This window comes from Muntiacus reevesi, chromosome X (assembly GCF_963930625.1).
Source record: "Muntiacus reevesi chromosome X, mMunRee1.1, whole genome shotgun sequence".
Taxonomy (NCBI): domain Eukaryota; kingdom Metazoa; phylum Chordata; class Mammalia; order Artiodactyla; family Cervidae; genus Muntiacus; species Muntiacus reevesi.
Genome location: NC_089271.1, coordinates 50,944,190 through 50,956,429, shown reverse-complemented (window position 1 = coordinate 50,956,429; position 12,240 = coordinate 50,944,190).

Genomic DNA, 12,240 nt, shown 5'->3' with positions numbered 1-12,240 from the left:
TAGCCAATATTCAATTAAAAACAGTAGAAACACCTCTTTCCTAAAATGACCACTCATGAAAGAGTTCATTCAATGTCAGTACCTTCTAGACAGCAGACTAAACCCCTTGCATAGGGAGTTGAGGAAATTCATTTCCTTAAGATATAGAAATCCTATTTTTAAAAATATATTTTCACTATTGCTCGTTCACTGAGAGACTGAAGCAAGCAAAGCCACTTCACCTTTCTGTTTCTGACAAAACAAACAAGCAAAGCAACCCTAACACACAGGTGCATAGACTTATGTAATACACCCAATAGAGCTATGTCAAATATAAGGCAATGGTATTGGACATACAAGGGCTTCCCAGTTGACTCAGTGGTAAAGAATTCACCTGCTAATGCAGGAGACTAGGGTTTGATCCCTGGGTCATGAAGATCCCATGGAAAAGGAAATGGCAACCCACTCCAGTATTCTGGCCTGGGAAATCCCATGGACAGAGAAACCTGGTGGGTACAGTCCATGGGATCACTAAAGAATGGGACACGACTTGGGGACTAATCAACAACAATCGAAATACAAATGGAAACCCCTCACTAATCATATATCCAAATTTCTGACCACAGCAGAGGTCTCCTGTCCAGGATCAGCTGTACTCCATGTAACCAGACAACCAAAGACACCTTCCTTTTTAAATTATTATACACTGCCACTGGACGATTCAAGAGATAAAAGTTTTCAAACACATTGCACACCAAGGCAGGACTCAAGGAGACTATTAAAAGTATGTATTTATGCCTAAGTCACATTAAGATCTAACTCACACACTCTTGAGAAAGAACACCAGTGATGATTTCAATATGGGAAACATTTCCCCTGAAAATACTTCATTATTTTGTCTCACTTTGTGCCGTGGGACAGGAGGCATGGAGGAAGGTGATGCCAAGGAAAGAGTCTACTTCTGAACCTGGTGAACACCGATTTGAGGCCAGTTTTCCTGGTCATCGACTGATGTCCACAGGATGTTTCGATATTGTTTTTCAAATGCCCATCAGCAAGGAGAGAAAGAGAAACAAGTCACATACAGACTGTCCATACTATTCATGGGGTTCTCAAGTATGTCAAGGCTGCATTTTGTCACCCTGCTTATTTAACTTATATGCAGAGTACATCATGCGAAATGCCGGGCCAGATGAAGCACAAGCTGGAATCAAGATTGCTGGGAGAAATATCAATAACCCCCGATATGCAGATGACACCACCCTTGTGGCAGAAATCGAAGAACTAAAGAGTCTCTTGATGAAAGTGAAAGAGCAGAGTGAAAATCTTGGCTTAAAACAACATTCAGAAAACTAGGATCATGGCATCCAGACCCATCACTTCATGGCAAATAGATGAGGAAACAATAGAAACAGTGAGAGACTTTATGTTTTGGACTTCAAAATCACTGCAGATGGTGACTGCAGCCATGAAATTAAAAGACGCTCTCTCCTCAAAAGAAAAGCAATGACCAACTTAGACCACATATTAAAAGCAGAGACATTACTTTACCAACAAAGGTCCATCTAGTCAAACCTTTGGTTTTTCCAGTAGTCATGTATGGATGTGAGAGGTGGACTATAAACAAAGCTGAGTATGGATGAACTAATGCTTTTGAACTGTGGTGATGGTGAAGACTCTTGATAGCCCCTTGGCCTTCGGGGAGATCCAACCAGTCCATTCTAGAACGAATCAGTCCTGAATATTCATTGGAAGGACTGATCCTAAGGCTGAAACTGCAATACTTTGGCCACCTGATGAGAAGAACCGGCTCATTGGAAAAGACCCTGAAGCTGGGAAAGACTGAAGGTGGGAGGAGAAGGGGACAACAGAGGATGAGATGGTTACATGGCAGCACCTACTTAATGGACATGAGTTTGAGTAGGATCCGTGAGTTGGTTATGGTCAGAGCAGCATGGTGTGCTGCAGTCCATGGGGTCGAATAGTCGGACACGACTGAGCGACTGAACTAACTGAAGACTGTCCAACCGCCATCTGATACTGAAGAGGTGGGGCATCTGCGGAAAATAACTGTCCTGACAGAACACGGATCCCACTTGGCTAAAGAGGATTCTGGTCCTGTGACACGAAAGCACACCTGGTGGGTCCTAGAGAGATCGATGTCTGCCTCTGGGTCTGTCCCTCTCTCTACCCCTGGCTCTCACACGTTCTTTCTCAGGATCAGGTTCTCAACAGCAGGACGCCAATGCAGTGGCTCCCATCCTCAGCCCAGGCGAGAAGCTGGGAGTGGGCGGGGCTCGGCCTCCCATCCTTCGTGCGTGTGCAGTAGAATGGTAAAGACCACCGAGAGGAGTCCTCCAGCGTCCTATAGAGCCTACCCGGCCTTCAGCGGGGAGGAGTCTGCGGGCCTGGTTTTAACGTCACAAAGATGGGACATTTACCCCTCCCCTCCTTATAGAAGGACCTTCCTGCGTATTCCCTGCGTTGTAGTGGACTGAGAGGGAGCCTGGAATGGCCTGAAGCAAAGTAGGTTCCTGCCTGGGGACGGCGGCAGTAGGGCAGGGGGGATTCGGAGAAGAGGAGTTAGTGCCCGGCCCTCTCCACCGCTTGCCCAGAGCGCATCTCCCAGCAGCTTGGAGGCTAGGAGGGACCATCGCTGCCAGAGTCGCAGGAAGGGTTTCATTCCACACAGATGACAGCTGGTGATGGTCGGCTCTTGGGGTTGGAAGGCGGGGGCTTCTCCCTGTTTGCCTGCTAATTTGTGTTGTCGCCTGTCAACGTGAGGAGCAGCTCCTGTTAGTTGAATGTTTTTCTCCCGATTGTTACTAGTAACACCCTAGGAAAGAGTAAAAGCAAACGAATAGAGACACTGACTGTATTTCTACCGATTGCAATTGGGAGATCACCACAGACCTGATGATCAGACTGTCAGCAAGGTGGTTTTGCATTGTACTTCATTCCACAGAGAGTAGTAGAGAAGTTACAGTGGGGACCTTTGCAGGTGGGAAAAGATTTAGGGGGAATCTCGTCGACAAAAGAGGAAATGATGATCTTTGTGACTAACTGGTTTCAGGAGAACTGACTTTTAATCTCCCTTTCTAGTCAGGAGACAGAAAACAAGGAGTTGGGTAATCTGTGTCTGCCCTTTAATGACAAGGAGGAAGGTCTGTACTTGACTTTGTAGTAGGTAAACCCAGGAGTCACTGGATACTTTGGAGGAGTCTTACCGAAGTCCGACGGGGAAGGATGGTGCTTTCCATTAAGTCATTTTGGGGACAAGAAAGTCTGCAGAGATTTCTTCTCTGTGGCTTTGATTAACAGCTCAGGTGAAGTTGAACTTTGTCAGCACGGAAATATGAGCATCTTTCATGCCAGTCCCAGTAGATAAGTATAAAAGCAGATAGGTTTGAACATCCCCCACCTTTTAAAATTGGATTATACTTGCTTTAAATATAAGTTTTGCTGTAGGTCAAGGGTGAATCAGCTATAGGTATATACATATATCCCCTCCCTCTTGAACTTCTCTTCCACCGCCCAACCCCACCCCTCTAGGTCATTACAGAGCACCAAACTAAGCTTCCTGTGCTATACAGAAGCTTGCCACTAGCTATGTATTTCACACATGGGAATCTGTATATTTCAGTGCTACTCTCTCAATTCAATCCATCCTCTCCTTGCCTGCTGTGTCCATAGTTCTCTTGTCCATGTCTGAGACTCTCATCTTGCCCTGAAAATAGCTTCATCCGTACCGTTTTTCTAAATCTCACATATATGTGTTGATGTATGATCTTTTTTCTCTTTCCTATTTATGTCACCCTTTATAACAGGCTCTATTTCATCCAATTCACTAGAAATGACTCAAATTCATTCCCTTTCATAACTGATTATTATTCCATTGTATACATGTGCCACAACATCTTTATCGATTCATTGACAGACATCTACATTTCTTCCATGTCGTGGATATTGTAGACAGTGGTGCAAGGAACATTTGGGTACATGTGTTTTCTGAATTATAGTTTTCTCAGGGCGTATGCCCACTAGTGTGATTTCTGGGTCATATGGTAGTTTTATGGGCTTCCCTGGCAGCTCAGCTGGTATCGAACCCAGGTGCAGTGTGGGAGAACCCAGTTCAAATCCTGGGTCGGGAAGATCCCCTGGAGAAGGGATAGGCTAGCCACTCCAGTATTTATGGGCTTCCCTGGTAGCTTGGATAACAACAGATCTGCCTGCAATGCGGGAGACCGGCTTTGATCCCTGGGTTGGGAAGATCCCCTGGAGGAGGGCATGACAACCCACCTCGGTATTCTTGCCTGGGGAAGCCCCTTGGGCAGAGTAGCCTGGTGGGCCACAGTCCATGGGGTTGCAAATAGTGGGACACAACTGAGCAACGACGCACAGCACAGCACGTGGTGGTTTTATTCCCAGTTTTTAGAGACATCTCCACACTGTTCTCCATAGTGGCTGTATCAGTTTTCATTCTCACAAACAGTATAGGAGGATTCCCTTTTCTCCCCATCCACTCCAACTTCGTGAGTAGACTTCTGATGCTGAACATTCTGACCGCTGTGACAAGATACCTAATTGTGGTTCTGATTTGCATTTCTCTCCTGATGAGCGAGGTTGAGCATCTTTTCATGTCTTTGTTGACAGGTTCCGTTTTGACTCTGGAAGTAATCGACACCTGAATATCACTCTATAGTTCTCAAAAGTTTGTTTGTTTGTTTGTTTGTTGGTTGGTTTGTTGGTAATCTAAATGAAGGCAGCAAAAAGGAGTCATTATCACAGAATAGGATCATCCTCTTCAATTGAGGAAACTGAGTCACAGAGAGTGTAAGTAACTTGCTCAAGGTCGCAGAAGGAATAAGTGGTGGGACCTTGATTCAAATCTAGGTTATCTGTGGCTTCATCACCTCCCAGCTCGGCACCACACAGTGATGGTCCAGATCCACACATCAGGCTCAGCACTCTCTTCGTGACTACAGACTTCCCTAGTCAACTGACAGGTCTGCAAGGAGACTGCACTCAACAAGTGCTAGGCACCTTCTGGGACACCAGAGTTGCCTTCACACGGAAGAGAAGTGTAAGACACAGTGGGTTCCAGAGGCCTCTACCCACCCCCTGGAGGGAGTGAGGAGCTACAGGAGGAAGATTGGAGGTTCTAAAGGGGACTGTTTCTCTGAGAGACAGGCTGATGGACTGCCGTTCTGCATGCATGTGACAAGAAACACTTCTTCCTTTGAGTTTATTATTCTTTATGGATGATAATACATACCACATGGTGAAAATACACAAAGCAGATATGTAAAACCAAGCAGAAATGACGATAAGTAGATACATTCCCATTTTATTGACGGAGTACCTGACAGGAAGACAGCACTTCTTTGTAAAAGGAGAACATTCTCCTAGACTAAAGCAATGAAACAGGAAATGAGTCTTTTTCTTAATTATCAGTCTCATTCTCACTATCAGAGATGAGGCATCATGGTCACAGAGAAGTTAGGTCAGCTCCCCCAAGTCGTTCTGATAGTACGTGTTTGAGGCCCACAGGCAAGGAATATTCAACATGTCTAAACTGCGCCCATCTCCCCGACTCCCCACACAGCTGCACCTCCTTTACTGTTACCTGACTCAGTGCAAGGCAGCTTTCTCCCCAGCTGCTTAGGCCAGAGATGCTGAAAGCCACCCTTGCCTGCTGACTCTCTCTCTCACCACACTCTCAGTCATCAAGCCTCACCTCTCTGCCCCCTCAGTCTAAGTAAGATTCTGTTTCTTTTCTCCGTCAGCACGGTGAGTTCCCTAGGCCAGGTCACCCTCGTCTCTCTCCTTGATAAGCACCAGCAATCCTAATGCTTTCCAACACATGGTCTGTCCTGCTGTCTGAGGAAGGGAAGGTTTCTTCAGGGCAATCTGGGCATGCCACGCCTGCTCAAAGCTCTGCAGGGCTGCCTGCGGCTCTTAGGATACTGTCCAGCCTACTGGACTAGGCGCATCAGGTCTGGTCTGCCCCCAAATGCCTGATCTTCACCAGACCCCCTCCTTCTGCTCCATGTCCTACTTGATATTCCAGCCACCCAGACCCCTCTGGTCATCAGATGGCCAGTGTGCTCACTCGTACTCCCGAGGCCACCCCCGGCCCCGTCTCGCCTCCTCCCCACCCACCGATTTCACAATTCGAATACAGACCGACATGCATTTTAGCAACTTCATAAGCGGCCATGGAGAAACCCGACAGCACAGAGACCTCACACCCTGGACACAGATGTCGCAATCACACAGCTCACACCATAGGACACGTTCACTCCAACTGCACAGAGCACTGGTATGGTGAACGCATACAGCTCTTTCACGATGTTTCTTGCAGCCTCCACATAGAGACCTCAGACCATGGTACCCCGCATCCTCCAAACTCCAAAGTTCATAGCCCAAGACATAGTAAACCCCTCAAGGTTTCAGCACCCTCAATCCCTGGCTCACAGACTTATCTCCAGGTCAGAGATGGCACACTCAGGGTGCAGTGCCACCAAAGGGTCAGATACCTCCCATGCTTTGACAAATACACTTTGTGATGTCACAACCAAGGGTATGGACACCTAGGGTATTCATGTCCCCGAAATCCCGACGAAGATCATTCCTAGTTGTGGACTTGAAGCTCTTCTAGGGAACCGGACATAAGGAGTCCAGCCTCCTGCCTAGACCTCCCACCCTACAAAATGTGCCAAGATGCCAGTAAGGGCACACTCACTCCCCTGCCCCACTGAGGCCAGTGTGAACTGGTAAAACACCTTTGCAGGGGTCTGTGGCAGCACCCATCAGAATTTACATTCCATCATGCCCTCACCCTCAGCAGCATTTGCCTTCCTGAAAGAGGGACATGTGTTAGTCCTATTCTGTGATGCCTCCTTGGCGTTTAGAACAGTGTCAGGCACATGCACATAGTAGGTACTCCAGATATGTCTGTTTAGCCAAGGAAGTGTTTGATCCAGCAGTCACACTGCTATGAATGTGCCTTTAGGAAATATTCCCACATGCTCAGAGATGTGTGTACAATGACAGCAAATTTGTAAATGAAACTCTAGTGCCCACTGATAGTCAGTTACCATTTAGTTAAATTTTCATTAATTTCTTTCAACTGGTTTTGTCATTTTCAACGTACAAATCTTATACCTCCTTGCTTAAACCAATTCCTAAGTTCTTTTTATTCTAACTGGAATTTTCTTACTTATTAGGAGTATTCACCACTAGTATAGAAATACAGTTCAGTTTTGTATATTGAAGCTGGTGATGATTTCACGGGTGTGTACACAGCTTTTTACATATCATACATACCACAATAACGTGGCTTAAGAAAATTGAAATGAAAGCAAATTAAAGGTATGCCCAAATTTAAAAAAAATTCGGGGTATGTGTTGGTAGAAATGGCTTACAAGAAAAGCTACAAGAAGTTCTTCAGGCTGCAATAAGTGAATTCAGATGTTAATCAGAATCCATGTGAAAAAGCAAAGAGCACAGGTAAAGGTAATTATATGAACAAAAATTCTTTATGGACACATAGTTCACTCCTTTCTTCCTGTGTTTAAAAAGCAACTGTCTAAAACAATATCACATAAATTATTGTTGTGAAACTGGTAGTAGCTCAGTCATGTCTGACTCTTGGCAACCCCATTACTGTAGCCTGCCAGGCTCCTCTGTTCATGGGACTCTCCAGGCAAGAATACTGCAATGGTTAGCCATTCCCTTCTCCAGGAGATCTTCCTGACCAACGGACTGAACCCGGGTCTCCTGCATTGCAGGCAGATTCTTTACTGTCTGAGCCATCACAGAAGCCCAATTATCATTAGGCCAATGACACATGTAATGTAATATATTCGCTGTAACAGCACAAAGGAGGTCGTTGGGAGCAAAGTTGTATTAGGTAAGGAAACAAGTCTGGATGGTGTCAGATCCATACAAACCTATGCAAAGAATCAGAAATCATGACAAACAATGTGAATATAACAGAAGATATAGATACCTGATATCCTGCCGTACATCAGCTTCTCATCACATAATGTGATATATAATAACAATAAGAGTGTATTAATGAACCTACCCTTTATAGATTTATTATATATGTGACAATATGAGGGAAAGAGTGAAACCAGAATAGAGTGATATGGGAGTAATGTTTCTGTATCTCATTAGAATTTGTGTAAATTTCAAGCTGATTGTGATAAAGTATGATGTTTATGATGGCATACAGCTAAGGAAATAACTTAAAAGTAGTGGAAAAATCAGTAAAGAGTTTAAAATGCTACATTAGAAAATATCCATTGAATGCAAAAGAAAGCAATAAAATGAGGACCATAGAACAAAATGACATGAGAGAGAAATATATATTGGCAGATGTAAGACTGTATCAACATTAAATGTCAATAGATAAAACAATCCAACCACATGGCAGACATTGAGAGAACAGTTAAAAAAAATCCATGTGTATGTTGTCTACAGAGGACACAGTTTAGATTCTAAGATACATAAATTACCATGTATGTGTGTGTGTGTGCGTGTGTGTTCCGTTGCTCAGTCGTGTTTAACTCTCTGGGGCCCCATGGACTGTAACCTGCCAAGACCCCTCTTCATGGAATTTTCCAGGCAAGAATACTGGAGCGGGTTGCTATTACCTACTCCAGGGGATCTTCCAGAACAAGGGATCAGACCTGAGTCTCCTGCATTGGCAGATGGTTTCTTTACCACTAGCGCCACCTGGGAAGCCTTATACGACCCAGCAATTCTACTCCTAGACAACTTTCCCAAGAGAAATGGAAACATGCTCACACAAACACCTGTACTCAAATATTCCACACATGTATTCCTAATAGCCAAACCTAGAAACGATCCAACTATTCAACAACTGGTATACACATGAGAGAAAGACCAAAGAGTATATGAGTATACAAAGGAACACTACACGGTAATAATAATAAAAAACCTCAATACTTTTTTTTAAAGGAAAAGGAAATTTTAAGTATTTAAATACTGGTTATTGTATCCATGTAGACCATGAGCTCAAAAACATAAAGATCGTATTTTGGATTTCTGCCCAGACCTGGCCAACTTCCAGAATTCCCCATGACGTCTTTGTACTCTTATGACAGGACACAGAAACTTAGTCTAAACCATGTTTACAGTTCCCTCTCCTTCACCTCAAGTCCAAATTCTTGCTGAGTTCTCTCCATTTTGCTTCGTAAAGGTCTAATGCGTCTACTTTTGCCCAATTCCACCACATCTGCTCTAGTCCAAAGCCTCCCTCCATTTAATTGTCAGCTCCCTTCTAACGGGTCTCTCACATCCACTCAGGGTGCCTGTCTCCCTCTTCCTGCCCTCTCCCTCCCTCTCTTACAGAACTGTCTATGATTTTGTAGAGAAAGGCTACTCTTCTACACAAGAACTTGAAGGCATGGTCTAGCCTCTGCCCACTTTGCTACCAACATCGAAAGGAGAGCTTCCTTTTCTTGTCTCTCTTATCAGGCTTCCTTCACACCATCCAATATCCGAAGCTTCTCCACTTAGATTGTCCCCAATTTCTGAAGCCTCCTAGTTAGAAAACTCCTCCAAGCTAGGCTTCAACAGTATGTGAACGAAGAACTTCCAGATATACTTAGGTTTCGAGGAGGTGGAGCAACCAGAGATCAAATTGCCAACATCTCTTAGGTCATGGGGAAAGCAAGGGAATTCCAGAAAAACATCTACTTCTGTGTCATTGACTACGCTAAGACCTCTGATTGCATGGATCACAACAAATACACAAAATTCTTAAACAGAGGGCAGTACCAGACTACTCGACCTGTCTCCTGAGAAACCTGTATGCGGGTCAAGAAGCAACAGAACCAGATTTGGAACAACTGACTGCTTTATAATTGGGAAAGGAGTATGACAAGGCTGTATATTGGCATGTTGCTTATTTAAATTATATGCAGAGTACATCATGCAAAGTGCCAGACTGGAGTCAAGATTGCTGGGAGAAATATCGAGAAGCTCAGATACACAGGTACACAGATGATACCACTCTAATGGCAGAAAGGGAAGAGCAACTAAAGAAACTTTAGATAAGGGTGAAAGAGGAGAGTGAAAAAACTGGCTTAAAACTCAACATTTAGAAAACTAAGATCATGGCATCTGGTCCTATCACTTCATGGCAAATAGAAGGGGGGGGAGTGGAAGCAGTGACAGTTTTCATGTTCTTGATCTCCAAAATCACTGCAGATGGTGATTTCAGCCATGAAATTAAAAGACACTTGCTCCTTGGAAGGAAAGCGATGACAAACCTAGGTTGCACGCATTCTCAGGCACTTCAGGAGTGTCTGGCTCTTTACGACCCCATGGACCAAGGCCTGCCAGGCTCCTCTGTCCAGGGGATTGTCCGGACGAGAATTCTGGAGTGGGTTGCTATGCCCTCCTCCAGGATATCTTCCTGACCCAGGGATTGAACCCATATCTCCTAAGTGTGCTGCATTACAGACAGATACTTAACTGCTGAGCCCCTGGGGAGGCCGATGACAAACCTAGACAACATATTAAAAAGCAGAGACATCACTTTGCTGACAAAGGTCTGTAGAGTCAAAACGATGGTTTTTCCAGTAGTGATGTACAGATGTGTGAGTTGGATCATGAAGAAGGCTGAGTGCCAAAGAATTGATGCTTTCAAATTGTGGTGCTAGAGATGAGCCTTGAGAATCCCTTGGACAGCAAGGAGAACAAACCCGCCAATCCTAAAGGAAATGAACTCTGAATATTCACTGGAAGGACTGATGCTGAAGCTGGAATACTTTGGCCACCTGGTGCGAATAGCTGACTCATTGGGAAAGACCCTGATGCAAAAAGATCGAAGCGAGGAAGAGACGGGGGCGACAGAGGGTGAGATGATTAGATAGCATCCCCCAACACAATGGATATTAATTTGATTAAACTCAGGGAGATAGTGTAGGACAGAGGAGCCTGGCGTGCTGCAGGCCATGGGGTCATAAATAGTCGGACACGACAGAGCGACTGAACAACCACCACCACCTCCACCTTCCCTTTGAGCTTCCCTAAGGTGCCACGGCCCCACTCTCAGCAGGGCTAAGAAGCTTTCTGTGTCTGGCAGTGGGGAATGCTGAGACTTCTGTCTTCACACACTCAGCGCCCCCTGCTTAGGGTTGATGGCGGGTCCTTAGAATGCTCATCACTCCCTCCCAGAGCTCAGACCAGGGAGCCTTCTCACAACAGTCATGGAGCATCTACCCTGCTACAGAATTGGGACTTGGAGCTGTTTACACCTCTCAATGTGTTTTCTCCCTTTACATTCACATCCACATTTCATCCTTGAGTCACCAAATCCAACTCTGCTCATCCCCACCTGGTTACTGTAACAACCGGCACCTGCATCTGTCAGGCGGGTGCATGTACCACCTACACTATGTATTTTCTTTCTCCCTTCCATTCAGAATCTGTAGACTCCCAGACATCACCCTCAAAAGGGGCAGTGATGCAGGGGAGGTTGGGACTCTCATCCACAGCCTGGGTCGAAGCACGAATGTATTATATATAACCTCCTTCACTGTTACAATGAACCTTATCTTCTAGATTTCCTCCTGCTTCTTGGTCACCCCACACACTGTTTCCCTCCCCCTTAAGTCCATTCCCTGTGTATCTCCTTTGCACTTCCTTTCTGTTTATGGGTCTCTCTGGTCCACCAGTGTGATATTCCCATCATCCACCTCACATCACTGGTCTTGTTATTGCCAGCATTGCAGATACGCCCTGAAACATGCTAGTAATCAATGTGTGTGTACTAAATGAAGGGATATTTTAAATGACACACAGGAAAAGCATCTCCTCCATGTGGGAGTCAGTATATAGGTGTCATATTTGTAGCACCATGCATAAAGCCTTGTGTCTTGTTCCAGACACTGTAGGGGTGTGGCTCTGTCTTGGTGGCCTGGTGACCTTGCATGTTCCCACTTAGGCTACGTAGGCAAGGCTAAACAGCAGGCTGACTCGAATCTTGGCAGAGAACCTACTGATTGCTCTTGCAGCAAGCGGAGATAAGCAGCCTGATGAAGAGCTACTATAAGACCATTTCTCACCTGCCTCCTTTTCCAGCTGGAGGTGACACAAAGTTGCTACTCACCCACCTCTGGTTTCAGTTGAACATAGGATGGTCTCCCTAGCCCCAACTGAGAGTACAGGTGTGGACTATAGAGCTGCTCAGTCCATAGGGCACAGCTGTGGGCTCCTTCC